Source organism: Vespula vulgaris, chromosome 11 (assembly GCF_905475345.1).
Source record: "Vespula vulgaris chromosome 11, iyVesVulg1.1, whole genome shotgun sequence".
Classification (NCBI taxonomy): Eukaryota; Metazoa; Arthropoda; class Insecta; order Hymenoptera; family Vespidae; genus Vespula; species Vespula vulgaris.
In genome coordinates, this window is record NC_066596.1 from 7633392 (window position 1) to 7650119 (window position 16728).

General features: G+C 41.4%; 1 long non-coding RNA gene across 8 annotated transcripts; it reads left to right on the top strand.

Annotated features, from left to right (window-relative positions):
* Positions 1–1173: 1173 nt before the first annotated feature.
* On the top strand, positions 1174–11699 carry LOC127067846 (uncharacterized). Of its 8 annotated transcripts, none has more exons than XR_007782765.1 (10): positions 3506–3646; positions 3750–3835; positions 4004–4154; positions 4939–5018; positions 5101–6408; positions 6587–6672; positions 6771–7822; positions 7916–9687; positions 11162–11368; positions 11448–11699. It is a non-coding gene; the product is annotated as an uncharacterized LOC127067846 (long non-coding RNA). The 8 variants fall into 8 exon arrangements; XR_007782764.1 differs by having other exon boundaries at positions 3530–3835; positions 6771–7056; positions 7133–7822; XR_007782763.1 differs by having other exon boundaries at positions 3530–3835.
* Positions 11700–16728: the final 5029 nt, after the last annotated feature.

Genomic DNA, 16728 nt, shown 5'->3' on the forward strand with positions numbered 1-16728 from the left:
GATAGAGGAATCTTTAAGCTATTATTTATATACTAATGTTATCTTTCTCTTTCTATTAAGAGCCTCGTTGTATGTATTTAAAAAGAGACAAACTTACGTATATATGTTAAGCAACGAGAGACTTTGCTATAACGACAATTTGTATGTTTTAAAATTAACCTTATCCTTTATTTTTATGCATGAGTTATCGTCGGGAAAACATCATTTTTTTGACACGATTTTTTCAAAGAAAATAAAACGTGTATTCGAAAATTCGAAAAAAATCGTATTCTCACACGAATCTTCATCTTTAAAACGATCTCGTTCGTTAAAATCGTTAAAAAATTATACCTGTGCTCATCGTTGGCGTAAACAATCATAAAATAATGAGCGATGAACAGCCTTAACCTTAAATAATTTATAATTTCGATTATTTTAGATTCGTTTAGACACTGTACGGTGTATATGGAGTATATCTAATCTTTGAACAATAGTATATATAATCGCGTGATATTTATTACACGCATTTTAATAAGATCTTTTATATATATTCTTTAATACATCTCTTCTCATAACCTCGTCACGTTTTATTACTTTTTATATCGATTTCTTTTTACATGGATTTATCTTTATTTTGTGTAAATGTAATATCGTTCTTCTTTTGAACTTTTTTTCTTTTATTAACACTTTTTTTGCTGTCGAGTGTTTTATTAAAATAACCTTAACTTAAAATTCCAATAATTTATAAATTCGATCTTGCGATTTTTGTCTACGTGTACTATCAACAAAAACGGACTTTTGAATGAATTGGATGGTTACACTCCGTTTCTAAAAGCAAAAATCTCAAAATTAATATTTTCGTCATAATAACATCGAAAATAAAAGATATTTATATGGAAAACAATAGTATGCAGGCACGTGAACATTTTCCTTACAAATATATTTTCACGCTTACGAGCTTTATTTCTACAGATATCAAATCGAAATGATTAATTTTCACAATTGGGAATAGCAAGGTATCCGTTTAAACAATTTCTAAGTTCGTATGTCATATCCTTAATGTTTCGATATTTTCATACAAATCGAAACTTTACAAGCACGTGGGAAGCCATTGCACAGATGATGCAATATGCCAGCGCGGTGGTCAACCTAGTTTTCTTGTTGCCGCTGAATCCGCCATTCTTAGTTATTTCATCCTCTCGTTAATTGCAGGTAATTAGAATATTTTATCTAATATACACGCTTATTTTATATACCAATAGATTGCCAAAAATGCGATTTTCGTGATTGAATAAATTAACATCGATCACGCTTAACTGCAAAATGTAACTTATTTTACTGCATTCCTTAACCTAACATAATCATATAAGCAATCCTTATTTTCGATTATAGAATGGAAGAGGTACGACGTCCAGAGTTTAGTCATCGGTTTTACTTGTCTAAGATATGAATAAGAAATGGTATTCGAGACACGATGATGACTGGTGAGTAATAGTTGACAAATATTGTTATGTATTAGTACTATTTTTTATGAAAGTGTTTGGTTAATTCTATGTTTATCTTTTCAGGACGTATGCGTACTGATTTCGTTCGTTATCGTTAACAGTATGGTGTGGCATATGTACTTAGAAATATGAAAGATGGATTTGGTTACAGTTAACAGAATTGACGTCTTCTCTTTAAGTTAGTACGTTCTCATTCTTCGATTCAGCAGTATTCTTTTATTGAAATTTTCTTTAGTCCTTTTCTTTCACTTATGTATTTTTTACTGAATGTGTTGTACATATATCGAACAGCTGAGGATTCTGAATTCATTCTACCTTCATAGTATTCTCGTAACTTTATTTCTTTAATTTTGCATTAATGAATTTAATGTCGATTCTTCCAACATTTATTGTTGACGTGTGATTAGTAATCGACATTATCGGAGTAAGGAAGATTGGTGCATAAGACTTTTATTTCATTCATTGATAAATATTTATTGAAAATCGAAGAGGTTAAGTTTTACATAATCGTATAAATTGCATCCTAGAACTACGTACTCTCCTCTTGTCAAATGGATATCATTAGAAATTTATATGCGCGGTAAACGATCACGAATATCATAAACTAATTATATTTTAATCTTTAGTTTTTATCGAATACACAATTACAATTAAGTGTATAAACTGTTTACTTTTTTATAAAATTTAAATATAGAGCACATTTAGTATCTTTTAAATAAATGTTTATTATAAAAGCTTTTTTATTTTTATTTATAATCTATACATTAAAGATCGATAAGAAATTCAACAATTATATCATGTTTCCATCTTTCTCTTTCAATTTCATTGCATAGATGATGTACGCGCCTATGTGACAGTCTACTAAATTACGAATGTCTTGCAACTTGAGTTTCATTACTAGCATAGCTTTTATCATTTTGAGTGAAGTTATATCCAGTGCCAATTTGATTATCAATGTAAATTAAATTACGAGAAATACTTAAGAAATATAATACTTACACGATGCAAGCGTTGTTAGAATCACTCGTTGTCTAGATAAAACACGTCTAGATAGCTGCTTAGAGGAACGAATACTGCGTATTAACAACGTGTTAGTAAGGACAACGAATGGGGGAAAGTCGATCTCTCTGATCGTCCTTTGATTATTTACAAATATTTTTCCTTACAAGCTTCCCAAATTCTCCGAATTATACGACGTATATATACACAGTATATACACGTAGTAATAACAATACATTATTCTCGACTGGTTTTTCTTTCGTTGCTTGCTGGAAACAATAAGCTATTGTCTATATACTGATGTTATCTTTCTCTTTCTATTAAGATTCTATATATCTAAAAAGAGACAAATTTACGTGTGCGTAAGCAACGATACTTTGCAATAAGGATCATTTAAATGTTTTAAAATTAACCTTATCCTTTATTTTTATGGATGAATTATCGTCGAAAAAACATCATTTATTGACACGATTTTTTCAAACAAAACGAAGCGCGTATTCGAAAGTTCGGAAGAATCGTATTCTCACTCGAATATTCATCTTTGAAGCGATTTCGTTCGTCAAAATCGTTAAAAAATTATATCTGTATTTATCGTTGGCGTAAACCAACATAAAACAACGAGCGATGGACTGTCAACAAAAACGGACCTTTGAACGAATCGGATGGTTATTCCCTCTTTCTAAAAGCAGAAACTTCAAAATCAATACTTTCCTCGTACTAACATCGGAAATAATATACATTTATATGAAAAATAATCGTACGCGGGCGCACGAACATTTTCCTTACAAATATATTTTCACGTTTACGAACTTTATTTCTACAGATATCAAATCGAAATGATTAATTTTCACAGTTTGATGCAGCAAGATATCCGTTTAGATAGTTTTTAACTTCGTATATCATATTTTTAATGTTGCGATATTTTCATTCAAATAGATCGAAACAACAAGCACGTGGGGAAGCCATTGAAAAGATGACGTAAGGCGTACGCGCGACGGTCCATAGCTTCCTCCTGCCGCCTAATCCGCCATTCCAAATCGTTTCGTGGCACGCGTCGCAACCGAGCTTCGTTCGTTCGTTAATTGCAGTTAATTAGAATAGTTTATTTGACGTGTACCATTATTTTACATACCGATCGAACGTCGAAAAAGCGATATCCGCGGGTAAATTTATTAACATCGATCACGCTCGACTACGAAATATAACTTATTCTACCGCGTTCCTTAACCTAACAACCATACAAGCCATCGTTACTTTTGATTATAGAATGGGAGAGATACGACGTCTGGATTTTCGTTTTCAATTTTACTTATTTACAATGAGAAATGGTGTTGGACACACGACGACGAGTGGTAAGCATTAGTCGAAAAAGGTTCTTATTATCGCTGTAATCCTTACTCGAACATTTTATCAAATCGTAACGATTAATTTTCATAATTTTATGTAGCAAGATATCCGTTTCGATAGTTTTTAACTTCGTATATCATATTTTTAACGTTTTGATATTTCTATACAAATAGATCGAAACAACAAGCACGTGGGGAAGCCATTGCAAAGCTGACGTAACGCGCATGCGCGACGATACAGCTTCCTTGTTGCCGCTTAATCCGCCATTCTGAATCAGTTCGTGGCACGTGTCCCAACCAAGCTTCGTCCTCTCGTTAATTGCAGGTAATTAAAATATTTTATTTAACGTGCACCATTATTTTATATACCGATCGAATGCCGAAAACGCGATGTTTCCGATAAAATTTGTTAACATCGGTCGCGCCCAACTGCGAATCGTAAATTGTACCGCGTTCCTTAACCTAACATAACCATATAAGCAATCGTTATTTACGAACGTACAACGGAAGAGCTACGACGTTCGCATTTTCCTCATCAATTTTACTTATTTACAATAATAAATGGTGTACGACACACAACGACGACTGGTAAGCGTTAGTTGAAAAAGATTATTTTTTATCGTCGCAATAGTCTCTACATGAACGTTTAGTTATACAGGCGTCAAATTGAAACGAATAATTTTTACAGTTTGGTGTAACAAGATATCCGTTTAGATAGTTTTTAAGTTCGTATATCATATTTTTAACGTTTCGATATTCTCATACAAATAGATCGAAACAACAAACGCGCGGGGAAGCCATTGGAATGATGACGTAATGCGTACGCGCGACGGTCCGTAGCTTCCTTCCTGCCGCTTAATCCGCCATTCTAAATTGTTTCGTGCCAAGCGTTGCACTCGAGGTTCGCCCTCTCGTTAATTAGAATTATTAGTTAATTAGAATATTTTATCTAACGTTCACTCAGATTTTATACAGCGATGAATACCAAAAATGCGATTTCCGCGAGTGAATTTATTAATAACGATCACGCTCAATTGTGAAATATGACTTATTCTACTGCGTTCCTTAACCTAACATAATCATCTAAGCCATCGTTTTTTCGATTATAGAATGGAAGAGGTACGATGTCCGGATTATCAATTTTACTTACGTACAATAAGAAGTGATATTCGATACAGGACGACGAGTGGTGCGCATTAGTTAAAAAATATTACTATTGTCACTGTAATCTTTTTGGGAACGTTTAGTTAATTCTATATTTACCTTTTCAGGACGTAGATTCTGTAAATTTGTTCGTCAGCGTTAACAACACAGTGTGGCCCATGTTCCTAGAAAAAAGCAAGATGGATTTGGCTAGAGTTCAACAGTTTATACATTCATTCTTCGATTAAGCAGTGTTCTTTCAGCGAAACTTCTTTTAGTAATTTGCCGTCAGAGTATATTTTTTGTTCGATTGTACATTTTTTGGGAAGTGCGTTTTATATACGTGGAATAGTTGATAATTCGGAATTCATTCAAATTGATTAACGTTGATGTAACATTATTTCTTTAATTTTACATTAGTGGATTTTACATGGATTCTTTCAACCTTCATCGTCGTCATGTGATTAATAATCGACATCATCAGGATAGGGAGGAGTTGTGCACGGTCGTCACCGCGCAGTTGAATCTTTCTAGACGCAACCCACTTTTTATCGAGCACTTGTTTATGGTCGAGATTTGTCTCGTACCATATTCTGTGCATTTACGCTGGTTGCTCTGCCCTCGTCCAGCATTATAAAATAACCGAGGACATTCTACTCTCCTCCTTATTTTTTAGACCTGCTTCAGATGTCGTTAATTGATCTCACGTCGAGGACGATCGATGGGAAAATCTATGTACGCGAACGCGCTTAATCTACATTATTTTAACGAGTCGTCTCGTCCGTCTTGGAATATCACTGCGAAATAAAAATTGTAGACTTTTCGTCGATAGTACATGACAGAACGAATACTGCTTAAATCACGGAGTGGATGTATCATTCGACGGATCGTTTCCTGATTGCTGTAATGCGGTTGACAGTTCTTTAGCCATAAGATATTTTTGAATTATTCATACTTTTACTGCAGCTGTATTTCGTTTTGTATTCTTCAGTTTATTTTATTGTGGGTTTCTCAGAAAACCGATCTTCTTGATTTCATTCTTTTTTTTTCTTTTTTTCGACCATTAATAGTGCAGACCTGCGCTCTACTTAGATATGATCTTAGAAGAAATTCTACAAGATATTATATAGAAATGATCTAGGAGAAATATGTAATTGCATGCAGGCTTATGTACATTTTCCTTAAAAATATAGTTTTCACGCCTAGGAGCTTTATTTTGAGAGATATTAAATTGAAAAATTTATATCATATTTTTAATATTCCGATATTTTCGTACAAATAGATCGAAATGTTACAAGCACGTGGGGAAGCCATTGCAAAGGTGACGTAATGCGCAAGCGCGGCGGTCCACAGCCCCCTTGCTGCCTCAGAATCCATCATTTTGAATAATTATTGGCACGTGTTACGACCAAGCTTTTTTCTCTCGTTGATTGCAGGTAATTAGAATATTTTATTTAACGTACACTCCTATTTTATATACCGCTAGAATATCGAAAACAATTTTCGCTGGTAAATTTATTAACATCGATCACGCTCAATTACGAAATATAACATATTTTACTACGTTCCTTAACGTAACATAACCATCTAAGTCATCGTTACTTTCAATTATAGAATGGAAGAGGTAGGACGTCCAGATTTTCGTCATCAATTTTACTTATTTACGATAGTAAATGGTGTTCGACACACAACAACGACTGGTAAGCGTTAGTTGAAAAAAATAGTTATTTATTGTCACTATAATATTTAGTATAATATTTATTAGAACGTTTACTTAATTCTATATTTACTTTTTCAGGATGTAGACGTGATTTCTTTCGTTATTGTTGACATTACATCGTGGCTAATTTTCTTAAAAATAAGCAAGATGAATTTAGTTACATTCAAACAGAATTGACATCTTGACAGTACGAACGCTACTTAAATCGTGGAAGGAAGCGTTCCTTGATCTAACAACCAGCTAAGGAATCATTATTTTCGATGATAGAAAGAAAGAAGTATGAAGTTCAAAATTTTCGTCATCAGTTTTACTTATCTATGATAAGCAATGGTATTGGACACAGGACGACAACTGATAAGCAATAGTTGACATATATTATTATTTATTTTCACGTTACCCTTTACGATAACGTTTAGCTAATTCTACATTTATTTTTTCAGGGTATAGGCATTGCGATTTCGTCCGTTATTGTTAACAATGCATCGTGGCCCGTGTTCCTTGAAATAAGCATGGTGAATTTAGTTACAGTCGAACAGAATTGACATCTGTTTACACATTCATTCTTCGATTAAACAGTGTTCTGTTAACGATACTTTTACATCGGAGTATATTTTTCTTCCGATTACATTTTTCATTTAATATACATCGAGTAGCTGATAATTCAAAGTTTATTCAAGTTGGATAACGTTATCGTAACTTCATTCCTTTAATCGATGAAAAAATCTATGTAAGCGAACGCGTCTTAAATAACACTATTTCAACGAATCATATGGTCTCTCTTGAAATATCGCTGCGAAATAGAAACGATAGGCTTTTCGTCGATAGTATACGACAGAACGAACACTGCTTAAATCGAAATATATGTGTTAATTGGGTCGTGGATTCCCGGATAGCAGTTCCCAAGTATCACGCTCGTTAGAGCAACATGGTTCTTTATTCTCTTGCCTGATGAGGAATACTTAACATTTTGATATTTTTATTATAACACTATTTTTATTAACTTTGTTAATTTTTTTTTTTTTTTTCTTTTAGGAAGCCTATGTTGCAATTTCGTTCTACTGTTTGGATACGGATAAAAGAACAATTCAACGCTCTAGTTGGAAATGGTCTTTGTAAAATTGCGACTCATGGTTAGCATTGTTTAATGATATTTTAGTATTTTTTATCGCCATGTACTTTATTATAGGTTTCAATACTGCATTTTTATTATTTTCCTAAAATAGGAAAGCCTCCTTCCTCTAGGATCTATCATGAATATGAAGATGAGAAAGGAAAGGAAAGGAGCCAGGAAGATGCGATGGAAGCAATAACGAAGGATGGAATCTTGAAGAATCTTCCATTGGGTTAAAATCAGCAGGAAAACAACGCTTCCTTCATTTTACCGAACCGAAAGAAGACTCGCCTCTCCTTCGTGCGTATTGCTTCTTTAAATCTGCTTAAGCTCCAACGTTCTACGTAATTCTCGGCGATTTTGCGCACCCCTAAGCGTTTCTGCGTGACACCCTAAGCGATCCTGCGATACCCTGAGCGTTTCTGCGACACCCTCAGCGTTTCTGCGACACCCTCAGCGTTTCTGCGACACCCTGAGCGTTTCTGCGACACCCTCAGCGTACCTGCGCAATCCCTAACGTCGTATTCTGTTCAATTCTCAGCGTTTTGCGTAACCACCAGCATTTCAAACGATTCCTCTGCTTTAGTCTTGCGCATAATTGCGATGTTTTACGAAAAATTACAAGACAGAAACAAATTTGTTAGAATCATTGTTATAATATTGTTGGAGTTTATAGAGCGTTGAAAAAAAGAAACTTCAATTGGAAGGTAGTACATCAGTTGATTTTTTCTTTCCGGAATGTTAACATAAAATTGTTTTATACTTCACAAGATATTACGTGCGGTGCAACGTTTAAGCGGTTGTATTATTGTTTAAATCTTATTTTATATCGACCAATCGTATATTATAGATTCTTTAAATAATTGTAAAGTGATAGAAAGCATACATAAATTTGATGCGTTAAGAGAATTTTAGACCACCGTCGGTCGTATCGAAAATCGTCGTCCAGTATTTATCCGTAACAACAAACATCTTTTTAGACAATTCTTAGGATATCGCGTGACCCCAGCTTCGCGAATAATTGAAATGCTCATATACTAAAAAAGAAAAAATATTATTTTTATCATTGTAATAAGAAAGCGTCGAAAAAAAAGAAGCTTAAATAGAAGGCAGTATGTAAGCAGATTTCTGTTCTGCGAAACGTTCGATTAAAATTATTTTCTACGTACTACGTGCGGTATAAAACTTGAGCGGCGGGGTTGTATTTTGTAAATATTAGTTTGATACTACCGAGCGTACATATGTAGCGTACATTGCTTAAATGATTGTAAAACGACAAAAAATAAAAATGATCTAGGTTTAGCGCGGTTCAACGCGGTCCAACGCGTGTACCGGAAATTTTAGGGCATGGTAGAGCGTTTCAACTACCGTGAATCCATTCGTGCGTAATTAAGCGTGTTGCGTAATTCCGAACAGATTGGCGTAACCCTTAGAAATATTGCGTAAACCCCTAACCCTTATTTAGGTAAATTCTCTGGCTCTGCCAGACGCAACCCAGCGATTTCGCCCACTACGTGGTTTGGTGTAAGTATCCATTTGGCAAGGTATGGTTTTTTTTACACGTAAGTCCTGTCGATTTTTCGCAACGTCCAACGTGGACACCCAGAGTTTTGTCTTTTTCAGGTTATCTGCAACCTCGGAGTTATTTATTTACCTACATACTATCGAGATTACTGAAGCGATGGTATTTTTTTTTTGCATAATGTTAAGGGCATTGCGTCGTTTTGAACGAATGCTCGTAATCAGTTTTTTTTTTTTTTTTTTTTTATGAAGCCCACCGTATCTATATAATCCTTACAGATTTTGTGTAAACCTTGGCGTGTATTCAGCCGAACTTCTGTGGTCTAACTTCGGCGTAATCCAGACGCGACCCAATGATTTGCAGTAAGTATTTTTCTCACTTAATGCCTTTATGTTTGTTCCGTAATTCTACGCGTGTTGCGTAAATTGCATAGTATCTGCAACCCGCAGCTCATTTTCCTAGATACCAGCGAAGTTATTTAAACCGGCATTTTTTTTTTTTTCATAGTTCGGGATATTTTCGTTTTATCCGAAGAATCCGCGTTTTTATATAGCCTAACGTCTCTGTGTAAACCGTGGGGTGTATTTAGCTTCATTTTAGCGTGTCTACTTAACTCTAACGTTTCCACATTATCACTTGGTTATCGACCGTATTTTTTTTTTTACGTGATTTCTATTCGTCGCGTAATTCGCGTATGTTGTAATTTGGAGGATATTTAGAACCCTAGCTTATTTTCCATGATATTAGATGGGTTACTTACCCAACAGAAAATTTGCATAGTCCCAGGGGTACTCCTTCCGATGAATCGTTGCAATGTCTAACTTCTTTACAACGCCAAACGATTTTGCGAAACCTTTGCACGATTTGAAAGCCCTAGCGTAACGTAGCGTAACGTATTTTTACATAACGATCCCGAGATTTGTCGAAAGTACTTCTAATTTTTCTTTTTTCATAATGCTTGTCGGGGGTTTTTCTTTTTGACATTCTTAACAGCTGCGTTATTCGTAGAATACTCTAAGCAGCTTATTTTCGTAGATACTAGCTAGGTTACTGAAATGACAGCATTTTTTCTTTTTTTTTTTTTTTTTTTTTTCATAATCTGTGGGGCACGCGTTATTTCCGACGAATCTGCGTAAATACTAGGGTTTTCAGGAAATGCAGCGTTTCTGTGTAATCCTTGTAGATTTGGCGTCGGTAATAGGGCGTATTTAAGTGGCCTCCGAGAATGCGGCGTAATCCGATTGTTTCCGCATTACCACCCTGTGATTTCGCGTAAGTACTTGCCTTTGTACGTAATACTTGTGTAAATTCCTGTCGGTTTTCGATACTCGTAGATGACCGTGTAGTTCCCGTGTATTTACAACTGTCGGCTTATTAATCGAAGATATTACCGAGGTTATTTAATCGACTGCATTTTTTTTTGCATAATCCGCGGGGCACTCGTTATATCCGACGAATTTGCGTAACTACTAGCATTTTCATAAAGTCCGGCATTTCTGCGTAACTTACAGATTTTACAAAAATCTAAGTACGCAATCTACAGCGTGGGACATAACCCCACTGTCTTCGCTTTACCATCCGGTGATTAGAAGTATTTGTCCGTTTTCTTTTTAGGTAATCCCTCGGTTTTTCAATAATTCCTAACGTACCGACGTAGTTCCTAGGTTTATCAGCAATACCCAGGTTATTTTCTTAGATACTAGCGAGGTTACTTAAACGACATTTTTGGCCTCCGAGCTTTCTCCGTAATCTCATTTTTTTCCGCATAACCATCTCGTGATTTCGCTCAAGTATATTGTTTTTCCGTAATGGATGTCGATTTTTCCTAACTCCTAGATGACCGTGTAATTTCCAGGATATCTGTAACGATCAGCTTATTAATTCTAGATATTAACGAGGTTATTTAGTCGATAGCATTTTTTGAATAGTCCCTGAGGCGGTTGCATTATTTACGTAGACTATACGAACTACCAGCATCTTTATAAAGCTCATCGTTTCTGGGTAACCCTTACAGATTTTGGCTTATCCGACTGGCGATTTGAAGTAAGTATTTGTGCTTTATTTTTTATTCTTATGTTATATCTGTCTTCAATAATTACTAATATACCGACGTAATTTCTAGGTTATCCGTAGTACCCATCTTATTTCCCTAGATTCTAGAGAGGTTACTTAAACGACAACATGGTTGCATAATCCCAGGGGCATATTCGTTATTTCCTACGAATCAAGTAACGACCAGCGTCTTCATAAAGTGCAGCATTTCTGTATATCCTCATAGATTTGTCGTCAATCCTAGAACGTATTTAGGTGGCCTCCGAGCGTCAGGCGTAACGTCATAGTGTCCGCATAAGCGAATAAATTTGTTTCTACCTAATGCTTGTCAAAATGCTTGTCGATTTTGCATAATTCCTAGATGTCCGTGTAATTTCCACGGTATCTTCATCCACCAACTTACTAATCCTAGATATTAACGTAGTTATTTAATAAACAGCAATTAGCATAGTCCGTGGGGCGTTTGCGTTATTATCGAAAAATCGGCGTAACCACCAGCATTTCCATAAAGCTCGTTTCTATGTAACCCTTACAAATTTTGTAAAAATTCTAGTACGTATTATGGTGGTTTACAGGGGTTCGACGTAATTCCACAGTAATCGCATAAAAACCATCCAGTGATATGAAGTAATTATTTTTCTTATGTTCCTCTCTCTTAGGTAATCGATTGGTTTTTCATAACTCCTAACGAGCATGCCCAATTTCCTGTTTATCTGTAATGCCCAGCTTATTTTTCTAAATATTACGTAGAATCGATAAATAACAACATATTTGCATAATCCCAGGGGCACCGTCATATGGGTGTGAACGTAAGTGTGTACGTACGAATGAGAGCGTAGAGTGCCTCTACCGGCCATTTTCTAAAACAGATAGCAGGCCTCCGTAATTTCCGTGTAATCAGTCTCAGACTGATTTTACTGTATAATATTTGTTTCATTTTATTGTATACTATTTGCCTGATTTTATTGTATAATATTTGTCTCATTTTAATATATACTATTTGTCTAATTTTATTGCATGATATTTGTCTGATTTTATTATATAATATTAAACAGAGGGGAAACTATAAGTAGACATCAGAATTTGAATGTTTGTGATTGATCATTTATACGACGCCTTTGAATAATCGTCTAAAAAGAAAACGGTTACATCAAGCTAGCGTCTTTATTGAATAAGAGACACGACTGAGCTTCAATGACATTCCGCCTGCAGTACGTCTGATTTGCGTTCAGTATTCTATCAGACTTCCTTCTGTTTCATGTTAAATTATGCGGCATAAGCTGTGGAAAGATTGTAAAAGAGACGTATAAGATCTGTATGAGAGTTGTGCAAAAGTTGTGTGAGATGTCCAAAATGTGTGTAAAAGTTGTGTGAGACTTACGTAAAAGGTGCGTACAACTTATGAGAAAATTCTGTAAAAGTTGTAGAAAAAGTATTGTCTGAAGGTTGTGTCTGAGGTTGAGTCTGAGGTTGTGTCTGAAGGTTGTGTTTGAAGGTTGGGTCTGAGGTTGTGTCTGCAGGTTGTGTCTGAAGGTAGTGTCTGAAGGTTGGGTCTGAGGTTGCGTCTGCAGGTTGTGTCCGAAGGTTGCGTCCGAAGGTTGGGTCTGAGGTTGTGTCTGCAGGTTGTGTCTGAAGGTAGTGTCTGAAGGTTGGGTCTGAGGTTGCGTCTGAAGGTTGTGTCCGAAGGTTGCGTCCGAAGGTTGTGTCCGAGGTTGCGTCTGAAGGTTGCGTCCGAAGGTTGTGTCCGAGGTTGCGTCTGAAGGTTGTGTCCGAAGGTTGCGTCCGAAGGTTGTGTCCGAGGTTGCGTCTGAAGGTTGTGTCTGAAGGTTGCGTTTGAAGGTTGTGTCCGAGGTTGCGTCTGAAGGTTGTGTCTGAAGGTTGCGTCTGGGTTGCGTCTGGGTTGCGTCTGGGTTGCGTCTGGGTTGCGTCTGGGTTGCGTCTGGGTTGCGTCTGGGTTGCGTCTGGGTTGCGTCTGGGTTGCGTCTGGGTTGCGTCTGGGTTGCGTCTGGGTTGCGTCTGGGTTGCGTCTGGGTTGCGTCTGGGTTGCGTCTGGGTTGCGTCTGGGTTGCGTCTGGGTTGCGTCTGGGTTGCGTCTGGGTTGCGTCTGGGTTGCGTCTGGGTTGCGTCTGGGTTGCGTCTGGGTTGCGTCTGGGTTGCGTCTGGGTTGCGTCTGGGTTGCGTCTGGGTTGCGTCTGGGTTGCGTCTGGGTTGCGTCTGGGTTGCGTCTGGGTTGCGTCTGGGTTGCGTCTGGGTTGCGTCTGGGTTGCGTCTGGGTTGCGTCTGGGTTGCGTCTGGGTTGCGTCTGGGTTGCGTCTGGGTTGCGTCTGGGTTGCGTCTGGGTTGCGTCTGGGTTGCGTCTGGGTTGCGTCTGGGTTGCGTCTGGGTTGCGTCTGGGTTGCGTCTGGGTTGCGTCTGGGTTGCGTCTGGGTTGCGTCTGGGTTGCGTCTGGGTTGCGTCTGGGTTGCGTCTGGGTTGCGTCTGGGTTGCGTCTGGGTTGCGTCTGGGTTGCGTCTGGGTTGCGTCTGGGTTGCGTCTGGGTTGCGTCTGGGTTGCGTCTGGGTTGCGTCTGGGTTGCGTCTGGGTTGCGTCTGGGTTGCGTCTGGGTTGCGTCTGGGTTGCGTCTGGGTTGCGTCTGGGTTGCGTCTGGGTTGCGTCTGGGTTGCGTCTGGGTTGCGTCTGGGTTGCGTCTGGGTTGCGTCTGGGTTGCGTCTGGGTTGCGTCTGGGTTGCGTCTGGGTTGCGTCTGGGTTGCGTCTGGGTTGCGTCTGGGTTGCGTCTGGGTTGCGTCTGGGTTGCGTCTGGGTTGCGTCTGGGTTGCGTCTGGGTTGCGTCTGGGTTGCGTCTGGGTTGCGTCTGGGTTGCGTCTGGGTTGCGTCTGGGTTGCGTCTGGGTTGCGTCTGGGTTGCGTCTGGGTTGCGTCTGGGTTGCGTCTGGGTTGCGTCTGGGTTGCGTCTGGGTTGCGTCTGGGTTGCGTCTGGGTTGCGTCTGGGTTGCGTCTGGGTTGCGTCTGGGTTGCGTCTGGGTTGCGTCTGGGTTGCGTCTGGGTTGCGTCTGGGTTGCGTCTGGGTTGCGTCTGGGTTGCGTCTGGGTTGCGTCTGGGTTGCGTCTGGGTTGCGTCTGGGTTGCGTCTGGGTTGCGTCTGGGTTGCGTCTGGGTTGCGTCTGGGTTGCGTCTGGGTTGCGTCTGGGTTGCGTCTGGGTTGCGTCTGGGTTGCGTCTGGGTTGCGTCTGGGTTGCGTCTGGGTTGCGTCTGGGTTGCGTCTGGGTTGCGTCTGGGTTGCGTCTGGGTTGCGTCTGGGTTGCGTCTGGGTTGCGTCTGGGTTGCGTCTGGGTTGCGTCTGGGTTGCGTCTGGGTTGCGTCTGGGTTGCGTCTGGGTTGCGTCTGGGTTGCGTCTGGGTTGCGTCTGGGTTGCGTCTGGGTTGCGTCTGGGTTGCGTCTGGGTTGCGTCTGGGTTGCGTCTGGGTTGCGTCTGGGTTGCGTCTGGGTTGCGTCTGGGTTGCGTCTGGGTTGCGTCTGGGTTGCGTCTGGGTTGCGTCTGGGTTGCGTCTGGGTTGCGTCTGGGTTGCGTCTGGGTTGCGTCTGGGTTGCGTCTGGGTTGCGTCTGGGTTGCGTCTGGGTTGCGTCTGGGTTGCGTCTGGGTTGCGTCTGGGTTGCGTCTGGGTTGCGTCTGGGTTGCGTCTGGGTTGCGTCTGGGTTGCGTCTGGGTTGCGTCTGGGTTGCGTCTGGGTTGCGTCTGGGTTGCGTCTGGGTTGCGTCTGGGTTGCGTCTGGGTTGCGTCTGGGTTGCGTCTGGGTTGCGTCTGGGTTGCGTCTGGGTTGCGTCTGGGTTGCGTCTGGGTTGCGTCTGGGTTGCGTCTGGGTTGCGTCTGGGTTGCGTCTGGGTTGCGTCTGGGTTGCGTCTGGGTTGCGTCTGGGTTGCGTCTGGGTTGCGTCTGGGTTGCGTCTGGGTTGCGTCTGGGTTGCGTCTGGGTTGCGTCTGGGTTGCGTCTGGGTTGCGTCTGGGTTGCGTCTGGGTTGCGTCTGGGTTGCGTCTGGGTTGCGTCTGGGTTGCGTCTGGGTTGCGTCTGGGTTGCGTCTGGGTTGCGTCTGGGTTGCGTCTGGGTTGCGTCTGGGTTGCGTCTGGGTTGCGTCTGGGTTGCGTCTGGGTTGCGTCTGGGTTGCGTCTGGGTTGCGTCTGGGTTGCGTCTGGGTTGCGTCTGGGTTGCGTCTGGGTTGCGTCTGGGTTGCGTCTGGGTTGCGTCTGGGTTGCGTCTGGGTTGCGTCTGGGTTGCGTCTGGGTTGCGTCTGGGTTGCGTCTGGGTTGCGTCTGGGTTGCGTCTGGGTTGCGTCTGGGTTGCGTCTGGGTTGCGTCTGGGTTGCGTCTGGGTTGCGTCTGGGTTGCGTCTGGGTTGCGTCTGGGTTGCGTCTGGGTTGCGTCTGGGTTGCGTCTGGGTTGCGTCTGGGTTGCGTCTGGGTTGCGTCTGGGTTGCGTCTGGGTTGCGTCTGGGTTGCGTCTGGGTTGCGTCTGGGTTGCGTCTGGGTTGCGTCTGGGTTGCGTCTGGGTTGCGTCTGGGTTGCGTCTGGGTTGCGTCTGGGTTGCGTCTGGGTTGCGTCTGGGTTGCGTCTGGGTTGCGTCTGGGTTGCGTCTGGGTTGCGTCTGGGTTGCGTCTGGGTTGCGTCTGGGTTGCGTCTGGGTTGCGTCTGGGTTGCGTCCGGGTTGCGTCTGGGTTGCGTCTGGGTTGCGTCTGGGTTGCGTCTGGGTTGCGTCTGGGTTGCGTCTGGGTTGCGTCTGGGTTGCGTCTGGGTTGCGTCTGGGTTGCGTCTGGGTTGCGTCTGGGTTGCGTCTGGGTTGCGTCTGGGTTGCGTCTGGGTTGCGTCTGGGTTGCGTCTGGGTTGCGTCTGGGTTGCGTCTGGGTTGCGTCTGGGTTGCGTCTGGGTTGCGTCTGGGTTGCGTCTGGGTTGCGTCTGGGTTGCGTCTGGGTTGCGTCTGGGTTGCGTCTGGGTTGCGTCTGGGTTGCGTCTGGGTTGCGTCTGGGTTGCGTCTGGGTTGCGTCTGGGTTGCGTCTGGGTTGCGTCTGGGTTGCGTCTGGGTTGCGTCTGGGTTGCGTCTGGGTTGCGTCTGGGTTGCGTCTGGGTTGCGTCTGGGTTGCGTCTGGGTTGCGTCTGGGTTGCGTCTGGGTTGCGTCTGGGTTGCGTCTGGGTTGCGTCTGGGTTGCGTCTGGGTTGCGTCTGGGTTGCGTCTGGGTTGCGTCTGGGTTGCGTCTGGGTTGCGTCTGGGTTGCGTCTGGGTTGCGTCTGGGTTGCGTCTGGGTTGCGTCTGGGTTGCGTCTGGGTTGCGTCTGGGTTGCGTCTGGGTTGCGTCTGGGTTGCGTCT